Consider the following 13,936-nt stretch of genomic DNA (forward strand, 5'->3'; position numbering starts at 1 on the left):
CAGAATATCAACCGGAAAAGAATAATAAACTTGCTTCTACCGCCTGTTCAAACCGAAGCAAGCAAACTTGTCGAGAATAGAGCCGGGACACCGCACACATAGAGGACAAGCATATTCGCCATTTGTCAGGAAAAAGGTAGCAAAAATGACCACTGTTCCCAGTTAAAGTTTCCTTAACGTAACACTTAATTTACACTTTAGACCTATATACTTAATTATAGATACAAACGCATACATAGGTAGCAAATGCATTCATCAAGAAATTACGTGATTGCAATAATAATAGAGAAACCTATAGGAGAGACTCGATAGATCTTAGGTTTAACTGTTTATCACTCATCTGCTAATAACAATGCTTTGTGCAGCAATGTGATAGTATTAGAATAGCGGCAAGTTCAACAGTTGACATCTACATAAGGTGAAACAAAGGTCGAGTTTGTTTGTTCTATGGTCATTATTTTCTATTTATGACAGACCTCTTGTAGGATAGAGGAAACCTAAAACGGAAGGGGGAAAAGGAAGTGAAGACAGCGAAACATTCTTTTGACAATTATCAGTCCTCGCATTTTCTCCCTAGTAAGATACCTTCAAGGAGTAAAATATAGGCCTTGTATAGTTCATTGACCTAACTGAAAAAAACTATGTGCCACAATATTTTTGAGTATATTCTCCTACACTACAGAAAATCTACAGACCACACTTTTAGAAAATCTGGTTTTCCGTATTGCGACGAAAAATCCCTAGATCTAAAAGTAAATATGTAGACCTGGCAAACTGTTACATCCGCATCCGCAAATAGCGGTTATACTTTATCTGTGTTCCTGAGTCTTTTATAGTTGGGAGGAAAAAAATAAACTTGTTCTCTGGAGACCGACTGGTTATGATTTAAAACATGTTTGGAACAATGTATTTACTCATATGCTTCGTATTTTGTGAATATACCGTCGGCAAATCGTACAAAATGTTCTCTTTTTTGTGTCCTGTACGTTTGTTTGAAGCGGTAAAATCTCCAAACTTCTATATAGTGAGAGGATTGGGCCACAAAAAATCAACAGAAAGATGCGGAAAGAAAATACTTATAAGCTTGAAATGAAATTAAAAATTTAAGTTTTACGTTCCTCGATTATGCCAACTAGGCTAAAGAAGACGGTGTTGATGAGAAATGAAAGACATCGTGGAATGAAGAAAGTGGGAGGAAACGGGAGAACACCGAGAAAACTCACGCACACAGTGTTTGTCCACCACAAAGTTCACTTGGCACGAGCTGGGATCGATGCAAGGACCCCATGCAGCAGAGGTGAACGCTCTACCATTGAGCCACTGCGGTCCAGCTAGGTGATTTGTCCAAAGGACATGCCTTTAATATTTTTGTGGTAATAATACGTAGCGTTTGCCACGAACATGAAAAAATATCGAATATTTCAATAGATCCTGTGGAATGAGTGAGCTAATCTTTTTCAGGACTAAGGATGTAAGGATATCTAGAATAATAGGGGAAGAAATTATTGTTTATGACACAAAAGGACACTAGAAGTGTATTTCGTTTAAGTTTCCCAAATTTTGCCCCGAAATAGTGGTTGCTCTGAGTGATTACCCCGAAATAGTGATTGCTCTGAGTGACTCTTCGCATCCCCATTTTTTTCGAGGGAGATACCATTGAAATTGAAATGAAATGAAATTATTGAGGCTAAAGGAGACGGTGATAATGGGGGATGAGTGAAATGGTGGAATGAAGAAAGTGGGAGGAAACGGGAGAACCCCGCGAAAACCTACGCACACGGTGTTTGTCCACCAGAAAGTTCACTTGGCGGGAGCAGGGTTTGAATCCGTGACCCCAAGCACCAGAGGTGAACGCTCTACCACTGAGCCACCACGGCCCAATGAGACCATTAAAGGTATACATTAAGCGAAAGTATCACAAATTATAGTTCTGAAATTAGAAGAAAACTTCCAATTGTCTTACGCAAAGAAATCTCGTCTAACAGATTTGTCATGATCTAGAGCTATCAGCCTTTTGAATGCTTCTCGATGAAATTTCAATCAGTGCGTGTTGTTGAAGTAGGGAGGGGAACGCAGAACAACAGTCCATATGGTCTCTTTAAACAATAAAACGTTCTTTTATTTTAAGTGTGTTCTGCTATCTAAGCTATTAGGATAAGGGAGAGTGAACAGTTAGGAACAGAAAAGGTGCTATAATTTTCATTGTGGATGGATTTTTAAATTTCTGGGCTTTCGTCATCTATGGCCATTTAGCCCGTCACGTTTGAGGGATGACATGCCTCGACGAGCACAGTCTCCGGGAAAAGGGAAGGAAGAAAGGATTGGGGAAGGAAGGAAGCGGCTAGAGACCTATATATTAGGTACCACACCGACATTGGGCTGGTGTAAATGAGAAAAACCTAATTCAGGATGATTGGCCTAAAAAAGGTTTCTACACAATTTCGATCGAGTGCCCCCAGCGGGAAGCAAACCCGAAATCGCCAGCACCGAAGAGAATTTTCATTGTGTAATACTATACTGTTTTCAATCACTACGCAGGAAATTAAGCTGATCCGAGGTCTACCAGCTTCTGGTAGAGATGCCAAGGAATGCACTTTCCCTGGGAATGTACTTTATGTCTTAGGGCAATTAATTTGGTAGGTCCTATAAACGTATGACAAAATGAATACCATCACCCTCCTTCGAAATATAAACCCGGAACCTTGTGAACGAAGTCCTTGCCTCTTAGACTTCACGACTACCGAGATTGGCAGTCAACTAGTTTTTAGTATTCAGATACAAACCACTTCATATTTTTTACATGATGTTATAATAATAATAATAATAATAATAATAATAATAATAATAATAATAATAATAATAATAATAATAATAATAGTAATAATAATGTGTTGTAGTAGTATCATTGATAATAATTATATTGTCTATGTAGGATACTTGAAGAGAGTATTTAGAACTACACACAGGATTTAGCTCGTTTTGGCTCGACTCGACTCGAAACAAATTTCAGTCGAATTGGAGGAAAGTTTTCGAGTCGAGCTAAAAGATGTATGTTTCGAGTCGAGTCGAGTTTCAAAGAAAACTCGCTCGAACTCGCTCGTACCCATCCCTAGTGTTTCTTCAACTTTGTACCTAATTTTTAATAAGTCTCTTCTTTCCTTTTCATAAACTAGAAGGTAAACTACTTTGAATAAATATTCATAATAATTGCAATTATGCATATTTGAACTTAAGTTTAACGTGATGTTTTAGTGATTACACAAATTACAATTATGAGCATACTTTATGGAGATGCTCTTACAGACAGTACCCGAGCACCTTTATACGCTATGGAAAATTGATTTTTCAAGTCTTTTGGAGAAAAATACTGTGAACTGAGAAATCAAAATCTTTTCTACATTGTACAGAAGTATTTCTCTGCGAATAGAAGTTTCTTTCGGAATGCGTTAAGAAATTAACACTCGCAAGAATACTCTCTTAGTACAAGTATACTTTAGGCACACATTAATTTCCCCCCACCTCGAAGTGCTTCAATTTCCTCATTGACAAACACTTTACCATTTTATATCGTAAAGGTCAGATTCACCTTTATTGTAATAGAGTGGTGATTGAGCGATTGACCGTAGAAATTCAAACTCTGATTAGTGACAATTTCACAGTCTTGTATTATTACAAGTGTAAACTCTTTAGTCAATAGAAGAGGCCGTGGATCATGTGTAAGAGTTGATGACGAGATTTTGGTGTCAGAGTAGGTCACAGTGGATGAGAGTGGTTGATGGTGGGACAGAGTGGGTCACGGTGGGTGGTGGGTCATGGTGGGTCACGTAGGTGGTGGGTCAGAGTGGGTCACGGTGGGTCGTGGCTCATGGTGGGTCGTGGGTCAGTGAGTCATCGTGGGTGGTGGAACAGTGGGTCGTGGGTCACAATGGGTGGCGGGTCAGTGGGTCGTGGGTTACGATGGGTGGTGGGTCAGTGGGTCGTGGGTCAAGTTTTCATTGACCCACGCCAACTCTGGTACAGTCATCTACGTTTTATCAACATGCCGGTTAATAATTTAACGTCTCGTTAAGATAAATTAGGAATATTTGAACATCTGTTAAAAATACTCATGAGTCCGTAAGAAACTAAAATTATCAAAGATTGTCAGAATAACAAGATCTGTGAAGTTGGCCTACCCAAATTAGCTTGCCCACTTTTATATAATTGAGCCGTTAGTTCCTTGTTAGTTCTTACTAAAGTTACGTCAGTTCCGCGATTTTAAAGAAATTATACACAAAAACCAATTGATAGACCCAACAAGCTTTCCCACATCTTTGGGATAAATCGTAAGTTCCACGTTAGTTCCCGTTAGTTCTTACACAAGTCCCGTTAGTTACGCGATTTTATACAAACTAGAACATTAAAAAATGTGTGTGTAGGCTAACTTCACATGTGAAGTTGCGTACCCAACAACCTTTCCCACATTTTTCGACACGAATCGTTACTTCCTCGTTACTTCCCGTTAGTTCTTACAAAAGTTCCGTAAGTTCCGCGATTTTGTACAAATTAGAGAATAAACAAAAATGTGTGAGTAGGCTAACTTCACATGTGAAGTTGGCGTACCTAACACGCTTTCCCACGTTTTTCAACATGAATCGTTACTTCATAGTTAGTTCCCGTTAGTTCTTACAAAAACTTCGTTAGTTCCGCGATTTTAAATAAAATAGAGCATAAAGATAATGTGTGGGTAGGCTAACTTCACATGTAAAGTTGGCGTACCCATCATGCTTTCCCACATTTTTCTACATGAATCTTTAGTTCATTGTAAGTTTCCGTTATTCTCACAAAAGCTCCGTTAGTACCGCGATTTCATACAAATTAGAGCATAAATGAAATTTAAGGATCGGCTAACTTTACATGTGAAGTTGACGTACACTACAAGTTTTCCCACATTTTTCGATATGAATCTCTAGTTCAGCGTTAGTTCTCGTTACTTTTTACTAAACTTCTGTTAGTTCAGAGATTTTATACAAATTAGAACATAAATATAATTTATGGATAGGTTAACTTCACATGTGAAGTTTGGGTCAACAAGTTTTCCCAGATTTCTCGACATGAATCGTTAGTTCACGTTAGTTCTTACAAAAAGTTCCGCTAACGTAACTTTTGTAAGAACTACCGGCAACTAAAAAAGAACTAACGATTCATATAAACTGATTCGGTATGCCAAGTCCACATGTAAAGTTAACGTACCCATTAACGCTTTGAGTTCCAGTGACATCCATGTACATGTCGTAAAATTCTATAGCACGCACATCGGAAAATGACATCTGGAACGCAAAGGGTTAATTTATATTTACATAGTATTTGTATAAAATCGCCAAACTAAGGTAACTTTAATAAGATACAACGAAGAACTAGCGACTCATATCGAGAAACCTGCGTAAGTTTCTTTGGTACGCCAACATGTGAAGTTAACGTACCCACCAATGTTTATTTATACTCTAATGTATATACAATCGCGAAACTAACTGAACTTTGGTGAGAAGTAACGGGAACTCACGAGGAACTAACGATTCGTGTTGGTGGGTAAGGTTGTTGGGTACGCCAACTTCACATGTGAAGTTAGCCTACCCACACATTTTTGTTTATGCTATAATTTGTACAAAATCGCGGAACTAACGCAACTTTTCTAAGAGCTAACGGGAGCTAACGTGGAGCTAACGATTCATGTCGAAAAATGTGGGAAAGGTTTTTGGGTACGCCAACTTCACATGTGAAGTGAGCCTATCCACACATTTTTCAATGTTCTACTTTGTATAAAATCGCATGACTAACGGAACTTGTGTAAGAACTAACGGGAACTAACGAGGAAATAACGATTTATGCCGAAAAATGTGGGAAAGGTTGTTGGGTATGCCAACTTCACTTCACTTTTGTGTATAATTTCTTTAAAATCGCGCAACTAACATAGCTTTAGTAAGAACTAACTGGAACTAACGATAAACTAACGGGTCATGTAGGTAAAAGTGGGTAAGCTATTTGGGTAGGCCAACTTCACAGATCTAGAATAACATTGGCTACTTTAAAATTAAACTACACTGTAGGTACTGGATAGCAGTAAGCAAAGATCGGAAGATTTACTTGCACAACTTGTATTAACCATGCAAACAACAAACAATATCATTCAATATACCTAATTATACACATTTCACTTTTTTTACTATATATTTTATTTAGTACCCATTAAAATTATAACACTGTTTCATGAAAAAAAAAACATAACATTCCAACTAAACTATTACTGTATTACAACAGTAAACATCAATCCAACATGTCTTAAACATAGAATATATTCAACAAGAGTCATCTGCATAAAAGAAAACGACAAAGTATGTATGTGCAACTTATTTGCAAAACTTTTAAGCCCGTCTCAACACAGTCGAATGTATTAGCATGATAGTCTTTACAATATAATGGATTGCTGTGAGTTCAGTGAGGTTTCCGTTTATCGCTTACAACTCAATAATCGAGAAACTGATGATAACCAAATTTTGTACAATGATAAGGGAGCAAAGTTTGTAAATAAAAGTATGTTTGATTGATCGTGTCGTTGCCGGACAGTGATCCAGAAACTTCATTTGTCTCGTATTAAAATTTACATACCTTCACAGGCAACCACGCAATGCATATGTGTACTGATGGGTTCTATAGAGGCAAAACAAAGGAGTTTGTGTTTTATAAAATGTATTTCACAAACTCCATCATCTTATTTGGAGGGCACGGTGGCTCAGTGGTGGAGTGCTTACCTCTGGTGCGTGGGGTCATAGGATTGATCCCCGGCAAGTAAGTTTGTGTTAAACAACATTGTATTCGCGAGTTTGCTCGTGGTACTCTCGTTTCCTTCCACATTATCATTTCACCAATTCTTCCACTACCATTTACTTGCCTTAATCATCATCTCCTTTAATCTAAAGGGCATAATTGTGAGCATTTCATTTCATTTACCATTATCTTATACTGTATTATCTTAGATGGTTTAGAAGCACAAGATAAAAATGACAAGTTAAGCTTAATAGTATATTTGTTTTATTAATTATAGAAAGTATTTTTTTCTTTACTTACATTTTGACAATGTTTTCCGTATTTATATCCACCAGTTTTCAGGTGGGAAGAAGTGATTTAGGTAAGTATGAACTAGATTTTTTTTTTTGAAAAAGTGATGTCTGAAAGTCAACTATAGGTTCCGGTGATGAAAACCAAAACCAATTTTTCGGTTTTGAAAACAGAAACATTTTTTTTTCGGTTTAGAAAACTGAAACCTATTTTCGGTTTTTGATATCAAACATCCGTTTAGAAATCGAAATTGAATTTCAGTTTTGAAAACCCAACAACCACTGGTGATTTTCCTTGTCTCTCCGTTCCAAAAATATTTTCACACAAATAAAGGTGCTCTAATTAAGAGGAAAAGTATTTCCTCTCTTTCATTTTAGTAAAATTATCATTACCCTAGTTTTCGAAACATTTTCTATATAACCAGTGCTCGAAACAAGAAATGTCAGACAGTATCGCCAGTAGCCTACATATTTTGCATATTAATTTTCAAATGTACCGCTCAATTAAAAACTTTACATGTACACTTTCACTACGAAAGGTGCCGGTATAAGAATTAAATGGAAAGAAGTGTCAGAGTACATCACACTGGAGTATACGATTCATTTCGAGCATTGTATAACACACTAAGCGCCGTAATCAATCTCTTCGGGGCTCTAGTGCAGGAAGGTATGTTTGTGGCCCCCCAATTAGCGATTTGGCCACAATGGAGGAGGATACTTCTACCCCCCAATCAGAGAATTGTTCAGAAGAATAACAATTCAAACTTGATCTCCTTGTTAAAAACCATAACAACACACCTCCTAAAATTGATTTATATATGTAATTCCGGAAAGGTTTTGAGTTGTATTCTTTCCTCAGGGCCCCTAGCTCTCTCCTGAGAGCCACGAATGGGTAACAACTTTACAAAGCAAGTCTGTCTACCAGGGTTGGTAAAAATATTTTTTTTTTTCGAAAAGAACAAAACATATGTTTAAAACATGAAAAAGGTGTTCAAAATGTTTTAAACATATTTTAGACACACACGAAAAAATACATCTTTTAAACATTTGAACAGTTTGAAACATGATTTTAAACATATTTCAAAATCGTGTAATAACGTATTTATTAAGACTTTTTTGCTCTTGCAATCGATCTTTTCATTTATTTTATCTGGTTAAAACTACACTGTGTTGGGTACAGAATATTTCAGTATAGATCAGTAATTCTCAACTTATTTCATATCATGACCCCCTCTTATTAACCCTTTTGCCAGTGACTCTCATAAGTACTTGCTTGCTTGTAATAAGCTTTTCAGGTAGATTTTAAAATCTACCCACTATGGAGATTTCACACGACCTATCAATATACGTGGCAAAACAAAATTCCTTACCATCCTTGTGTGTAGAGAACGGGTTGAGGAAGAATGATCAAACTTGGAAATCGTATGAGTAGTAATTGCGTGACCTGATCGAAGTTTGGACTTTGACCCCGACCTTTATGACGTCATAGGTCAAAGGTCAATGACCTAGGGATACATAGGACCACTCCCTCTAAATTATGGCTGGGGTACCTTGGCCCACCCCCTAAATTTTGGCAGGGGTACCTAGGACCACCCCCTTAAATTTTGGAAATTGCCAAATCTAAAAATTTGGTATGGTAGCCTAGGACCATAGTATGTACCTCTATCACTATTGGGGGTCTATGTCGTTCCCTTTCATGGGTAAAAAAATTGCCAAAAATTCAAATTTCGGAGGTTTTTAACCTAATTTATCGCCTTTGATGAGGTGTTATTACCCTATACAGTTATGTGGACGTATACAGGGGTCCATTACCTTTCATAAGACATGGATATATTGATGCACCCCTTGAAAAATTTGGGAGGGGTACCTTGGCCCACCTCTTAAATTTTGGAAATTGTCAAATTTAAACATTTGGTATCATAGTACTGGACCCTAATATGTATTACGATAAATTTGGATGGTCCACCTTGTTCCCTTTTAGGGGTACAAAATTGCCAAAATATAAACGTAAACAATACGTTATACCACGTGTTTGGTTTTGGTCGATTTTATCCCCTTTGATGAGGTGTTATTATCCTATATAGTTATATGGGCGTACACAGGGGTCCATTCCCTTTCATAAGATATGTGTATATTTGTGCATCCCTATAAAAATTTGGGAGGGGTACCTTGACCCACCCCTTAAATTTTGGAAATTGCCCAATTTAAACATTTGGTATTATAGTACTGGACCCTAACATGTATTATGATAAATTTTGGTGGTCCACCTCGTTCCCTTTTAGGGGTACAAAATTGCCAAAATATATCTAAACGTAAGCAATACGTTGTACCACGTGTTTGTTCTTTTGGCCCAATTTATCCTCTTGGATGAGGTCCTATTACCTTATATGGTTATGTATAGGGGTCTATTCCCTATCATAAGACATAGGTACATTTGTGCACCCTTTTAAAAATTTGGGAGGGGTACCTTGGCCCATCCCTTTAATTTTAGATATTGCCCATTTTACACATTTGGTATAATAGCATAGGACCCTAATATATATTAATATAAATTTGGTGGTCCACCTCGTTCCCTTTCATGGGTACGAAATTGCCAAATTTTAGTACAACTACGTGTTTCGTTTTTGACCTAATTTATTCCTTTGAATGAGGTCCTATTTGCCTTATATGTTTATATGATTATGTATAGTGGTCCATTCCCTATCATAAAACAAAGCTACATTGATGCACCCCTTTAAATTTTTGGAACGGGTACCATGGCCAAGCCCCTTAAATTTTGGAAATTTTCCAATTTAAGCATTCGGTATCATAGTTCATGACCTCAACATGTATCATGATAAATTTGGGTGGTCCACCTTGTTCCCTTTCATGGGTAAAAATTGCTAAAATATAAACATAAGCTATATGTTGTACCACGTGTTTGGTTTTTAGCCCAATTTATCCCCCTTGATGAGGTTCTATTACTTTATATGGTTATATGGTCATGTATATGGGTTCATTTCCTATCATAAGACATGGGTACATTGATGCACCCTTTAAAAATTTGGGAGGGGTATCTTGGCTCATCCACTCGGTTTTAGAAATTGTTTAATATAAGCATTTGGTATCATAGTACAGGACTTCAATATGTATCACTATAAATTTGGATGGTCCACCTCGTTCCCTTTCATGGGTAAAGAACTACCAAAAATCAAATTTCGGAGGTTGTTGACTCCGTTTGATAAGAATTTAACACGTTATATGGGTATGTACAGAGGTTTATTACCTTCATATGTTTATGTTCCCTTTTAAATTTGGGAATTATCAAATAACAAAATTCGGTAAACGTTTTCTAGGACCCATTGTAAATGTTGGTGTTCCTCTTATGGCCAAATATTCAAAATTTAAAAGTTATTGACCTATTTTTTTGATACGGCTTTATTATTGAATAAGTACAGGATTTATTACTTTTTCATAAGACACAGGTGTATTTGTGTACCAATCTTAAATTTTGGGAGGGGTACATTTCTTATTGTCATATCAATAATTGGTAATTGTTCTTAAAATTGGATAGTATCTCATTCATTGGGTAAATCATTGTCAAATATTAGTATGATCACGTGATCAGTTATTGACCTATGATGGGATTAGGAGTCCAGGACATTGGTACATTTAAACTTTGTAGGATAATTTGAGAATTGTCAAATGAAATTGCGTCATTGGTTTTGATTATTCCAGCCTATGGACCAAATATAAACGTAAGCAATACGATGTACCACGTGATTGACCTTGTTGAGGTAGTGTACAGGGATTAATTTCCTTTGTTGTGGTACTTCTTAAGTTTGAGTACACACTTGCAGAAAACAGTTGGTTCTACTCAGGTAAACAATTGACGGACATTATTGACCTTATTGAACATATAATGATATGATTAATTCTAAGACTTAGGTATATCGAGAGAAGTATTCTTTAAATTTGGGAATTGTGATAAAAAGAACTTTAACATAAGGCGCGAAATTTGAAACAATACTTTGAACTTTATTCACAGCTCATAGTCTAAAATCATTTGTGGTGATTGATTTGACCTTGAGCTTTAGAAATCTGATAGCTAACCTTATTGAATCTTATGACTCATAGTCATAAGGGAATACATGCTACAACAGTGAAATTTAGTCACAAGATGATGTAATCTGACACTGGTAAAGTTATTGTTGATGCAATTTGATTGGTTGATCACTCTCTTTCGTGCAATCTGATTGGCTGATCACTATGTTTCGTGCAATCTGATTGGTTGATGATTTTCAAATATTTGCTGCACTTAGTTTTAAGTTTTGTTTAACATTTAAAAAGTTTTTGAAATTTTTGTTTGAAACTTTGGTTTGACATTTTTTCGTTTGATATTTTTAGTTTGAAAATTTTTGTTTCAAATTTTTTTGTTTGAAACTTTGGTTTGAAATTTTTTCGTTTGAATTTTTTTTGAAATTTTTTGTTTGCAAATTTTTTGTTTGAAATTTTTGTTTGTAATTTTTTTGTTTTGAAATATTTGTTTCAAAATTTTGTTTGAAATTTTTTGGTTTGAAATTTTTTGTTTTAATTTTTTCGTTTCAAACCTGAAAATTCTTTTGTTTGAAATTTTAATTTAAAAAAATGTTAGGTTTTTCTGTTTAGAAAATTTTTGTTTGAACATTTTTGTTTCGAAATTTTTGTTTGGAAAATTTTGGTTTCAAATTTTTAAGTTTGTGCACTCATTAGTGAAGAACCGGAACTGCTTAGAAGAACATTTGGTTTGAAATTTTTCGTTTGAATTTTTTTGTTTGAAAATTTTTGTTTCGAAATTTTTGTTTGAAAAATTTTTTGTTTCAAAGTTTGGTTTGACATTTTTAAAAGTTTGTGCACTCATTAGTCAAGAACCGGAACTGTTCAGAACAATAACCTCTGGCAACATTGTTTATCATGGTGCAAGAGTACACGTCAGGACATGATAATGCAACGTCATCAGTTGTTGCATCATATATAAGTATCGTTCGAGTTAGTATTCATAATAGCGTCATCATGGCTACTTGACTGCAGTTTCTAAACACACGTGGTGTGATGAAATCATTTACCAAGATTACTGATTTACAACAGAATGTACCTTATAGAATCTTAGCTAGCCAAAAAATCCCTACAAAGTTTGGATTAAGAATCGTAGTGAAGCTTCAAAATGATAAGAATATAATTTTACCAGCAAGATATTTACCCATGGAAGCATCAAAACAAGAAGAACTGCTGCGTTTCTTAAATACTGGATCTGTATCTTTATATTACAAAGGATTCTTGGGTCGAAGTCATCAATTTGAATTTAATACACAGCCGGATCAGTGAATTTGGTTTCGTCAGCAATTGAAATCATGAATTCAAATGTCAGCACATTCCTTTGATATCAGACGTAGTTGTATGCTGAATGCGATCTATGAATTTTGTTTGTCAGCATGACGTCAGCAACTGTGGTGTAATCACGAATTCAAACGTCAGCACATTTCTTTCCAATGACGTCAGCCGTAGTTCTATAAATCAGCAAATACAGTGTCATCCCATGAAATCATTTGAGCAAGTGCGTTTCAGCAGAAAAGATGTGTACTTCTAACGATAAAGAATTCATCTTCGCAAGCTATTATCCAATAAATATATTTCAAACAAAACATGTGATGATTGGTATCAGTGCTTGAACATTTGAACGAGATTCGATTGGGCAAAGCAGAACAATTTGGTGTACAACTGAACTTTGAAGAATGGCAAATATTATGTTCACGAATCGACCAAATGAGTGATTATTTTCATGATGAGCTAAATGTGACCATAGTCAAATCATTAGGCTCAAATCATGAAGTAGGGCTGCATACAGTCCTCGAAGAGAAGATGGTGCTGTTACGTAAAAAGAGTACATTGCATGTACCTCGCAACATAGTGTATTTAACGCAAACGGAATGGGACAAATTCATCAACGTATTCCAGTGTGTTAAACATGCAGTGGAAGTGTGCAACAAAACAAGTATATTCCTGAAAAAGAACTATTTTGAGAAATGTGTCATGCATATTGTACAACATGTATCTAGATGCTGTGATGGTTGTCAACATCGTTCGTGGGTGCATACCTGTATTGATAAACAGTTTATTTATGATCAAATGGACATTGAGTTTCCACCAATTGATATTGCAATAGACGTTAAAAGACTTCAGCTGGAATTAAAATTATACGCTAAAGACAAACTAGTGCAAGAAGTTCAAAATACATTGTATCGACAATATCCAGATCCTTTAACTGGTATGGATGTATGTGATTAACCAGTGCAGTGTAATAAAATGATCCATTTCAATGATTTGTTTTTTTTTCATTTCAAGTACAACCCCATGTTCTACTATTGCACCATGATAAACAATGTTGCCAAAGGTTTTTGTTCTAAATAGTTCCGGTTCTTTACTAATGAGTGGACAAACTTTTAAAAATGTCAAACCAAACTTTGAAAAATTTCAAACAAAAATTTCGTAACAAAAATTTTTAAACAAAAAAAATTCAAACGAAAACATTTCAAACCAAATTTTGAAACAAAAATTTCAAAACAAAAAAAATACAAAAAAAATTCAAACAAAATTTTACATACAAAAAATTTTGAAACAAACATTTCAAAACAAAAATTTTCAAACTAAAAATTTGAAACGAAAAAAATTCAAACAAAAAATCTTGAAACAAAAATTTTCAAACTAAAAATATCAAACGAAAAAATGTCAAACCAAAGTTTCAAACAAAAATTTCAAAAACTTTTTAAATGTTAAACAAAACTTAAAACTAAATGCAGCAAATATTTGAAAATCATCAACCAATC

This window comes from Thermobia domestica, chromosome 6 (assembly GCF_964235325.1).
Source record: "Thermobia domestica chromosome 6, izTheDome1.hap1.1, whole genome shotgun sequence".
Taxonomy (NCBI): domain Eukaryota; kingdom Metazoa; phylum Arthropoda; class Insecta; order Zygentoma; family Lepismatidae; genus Thermobia; species Thermobia domestica.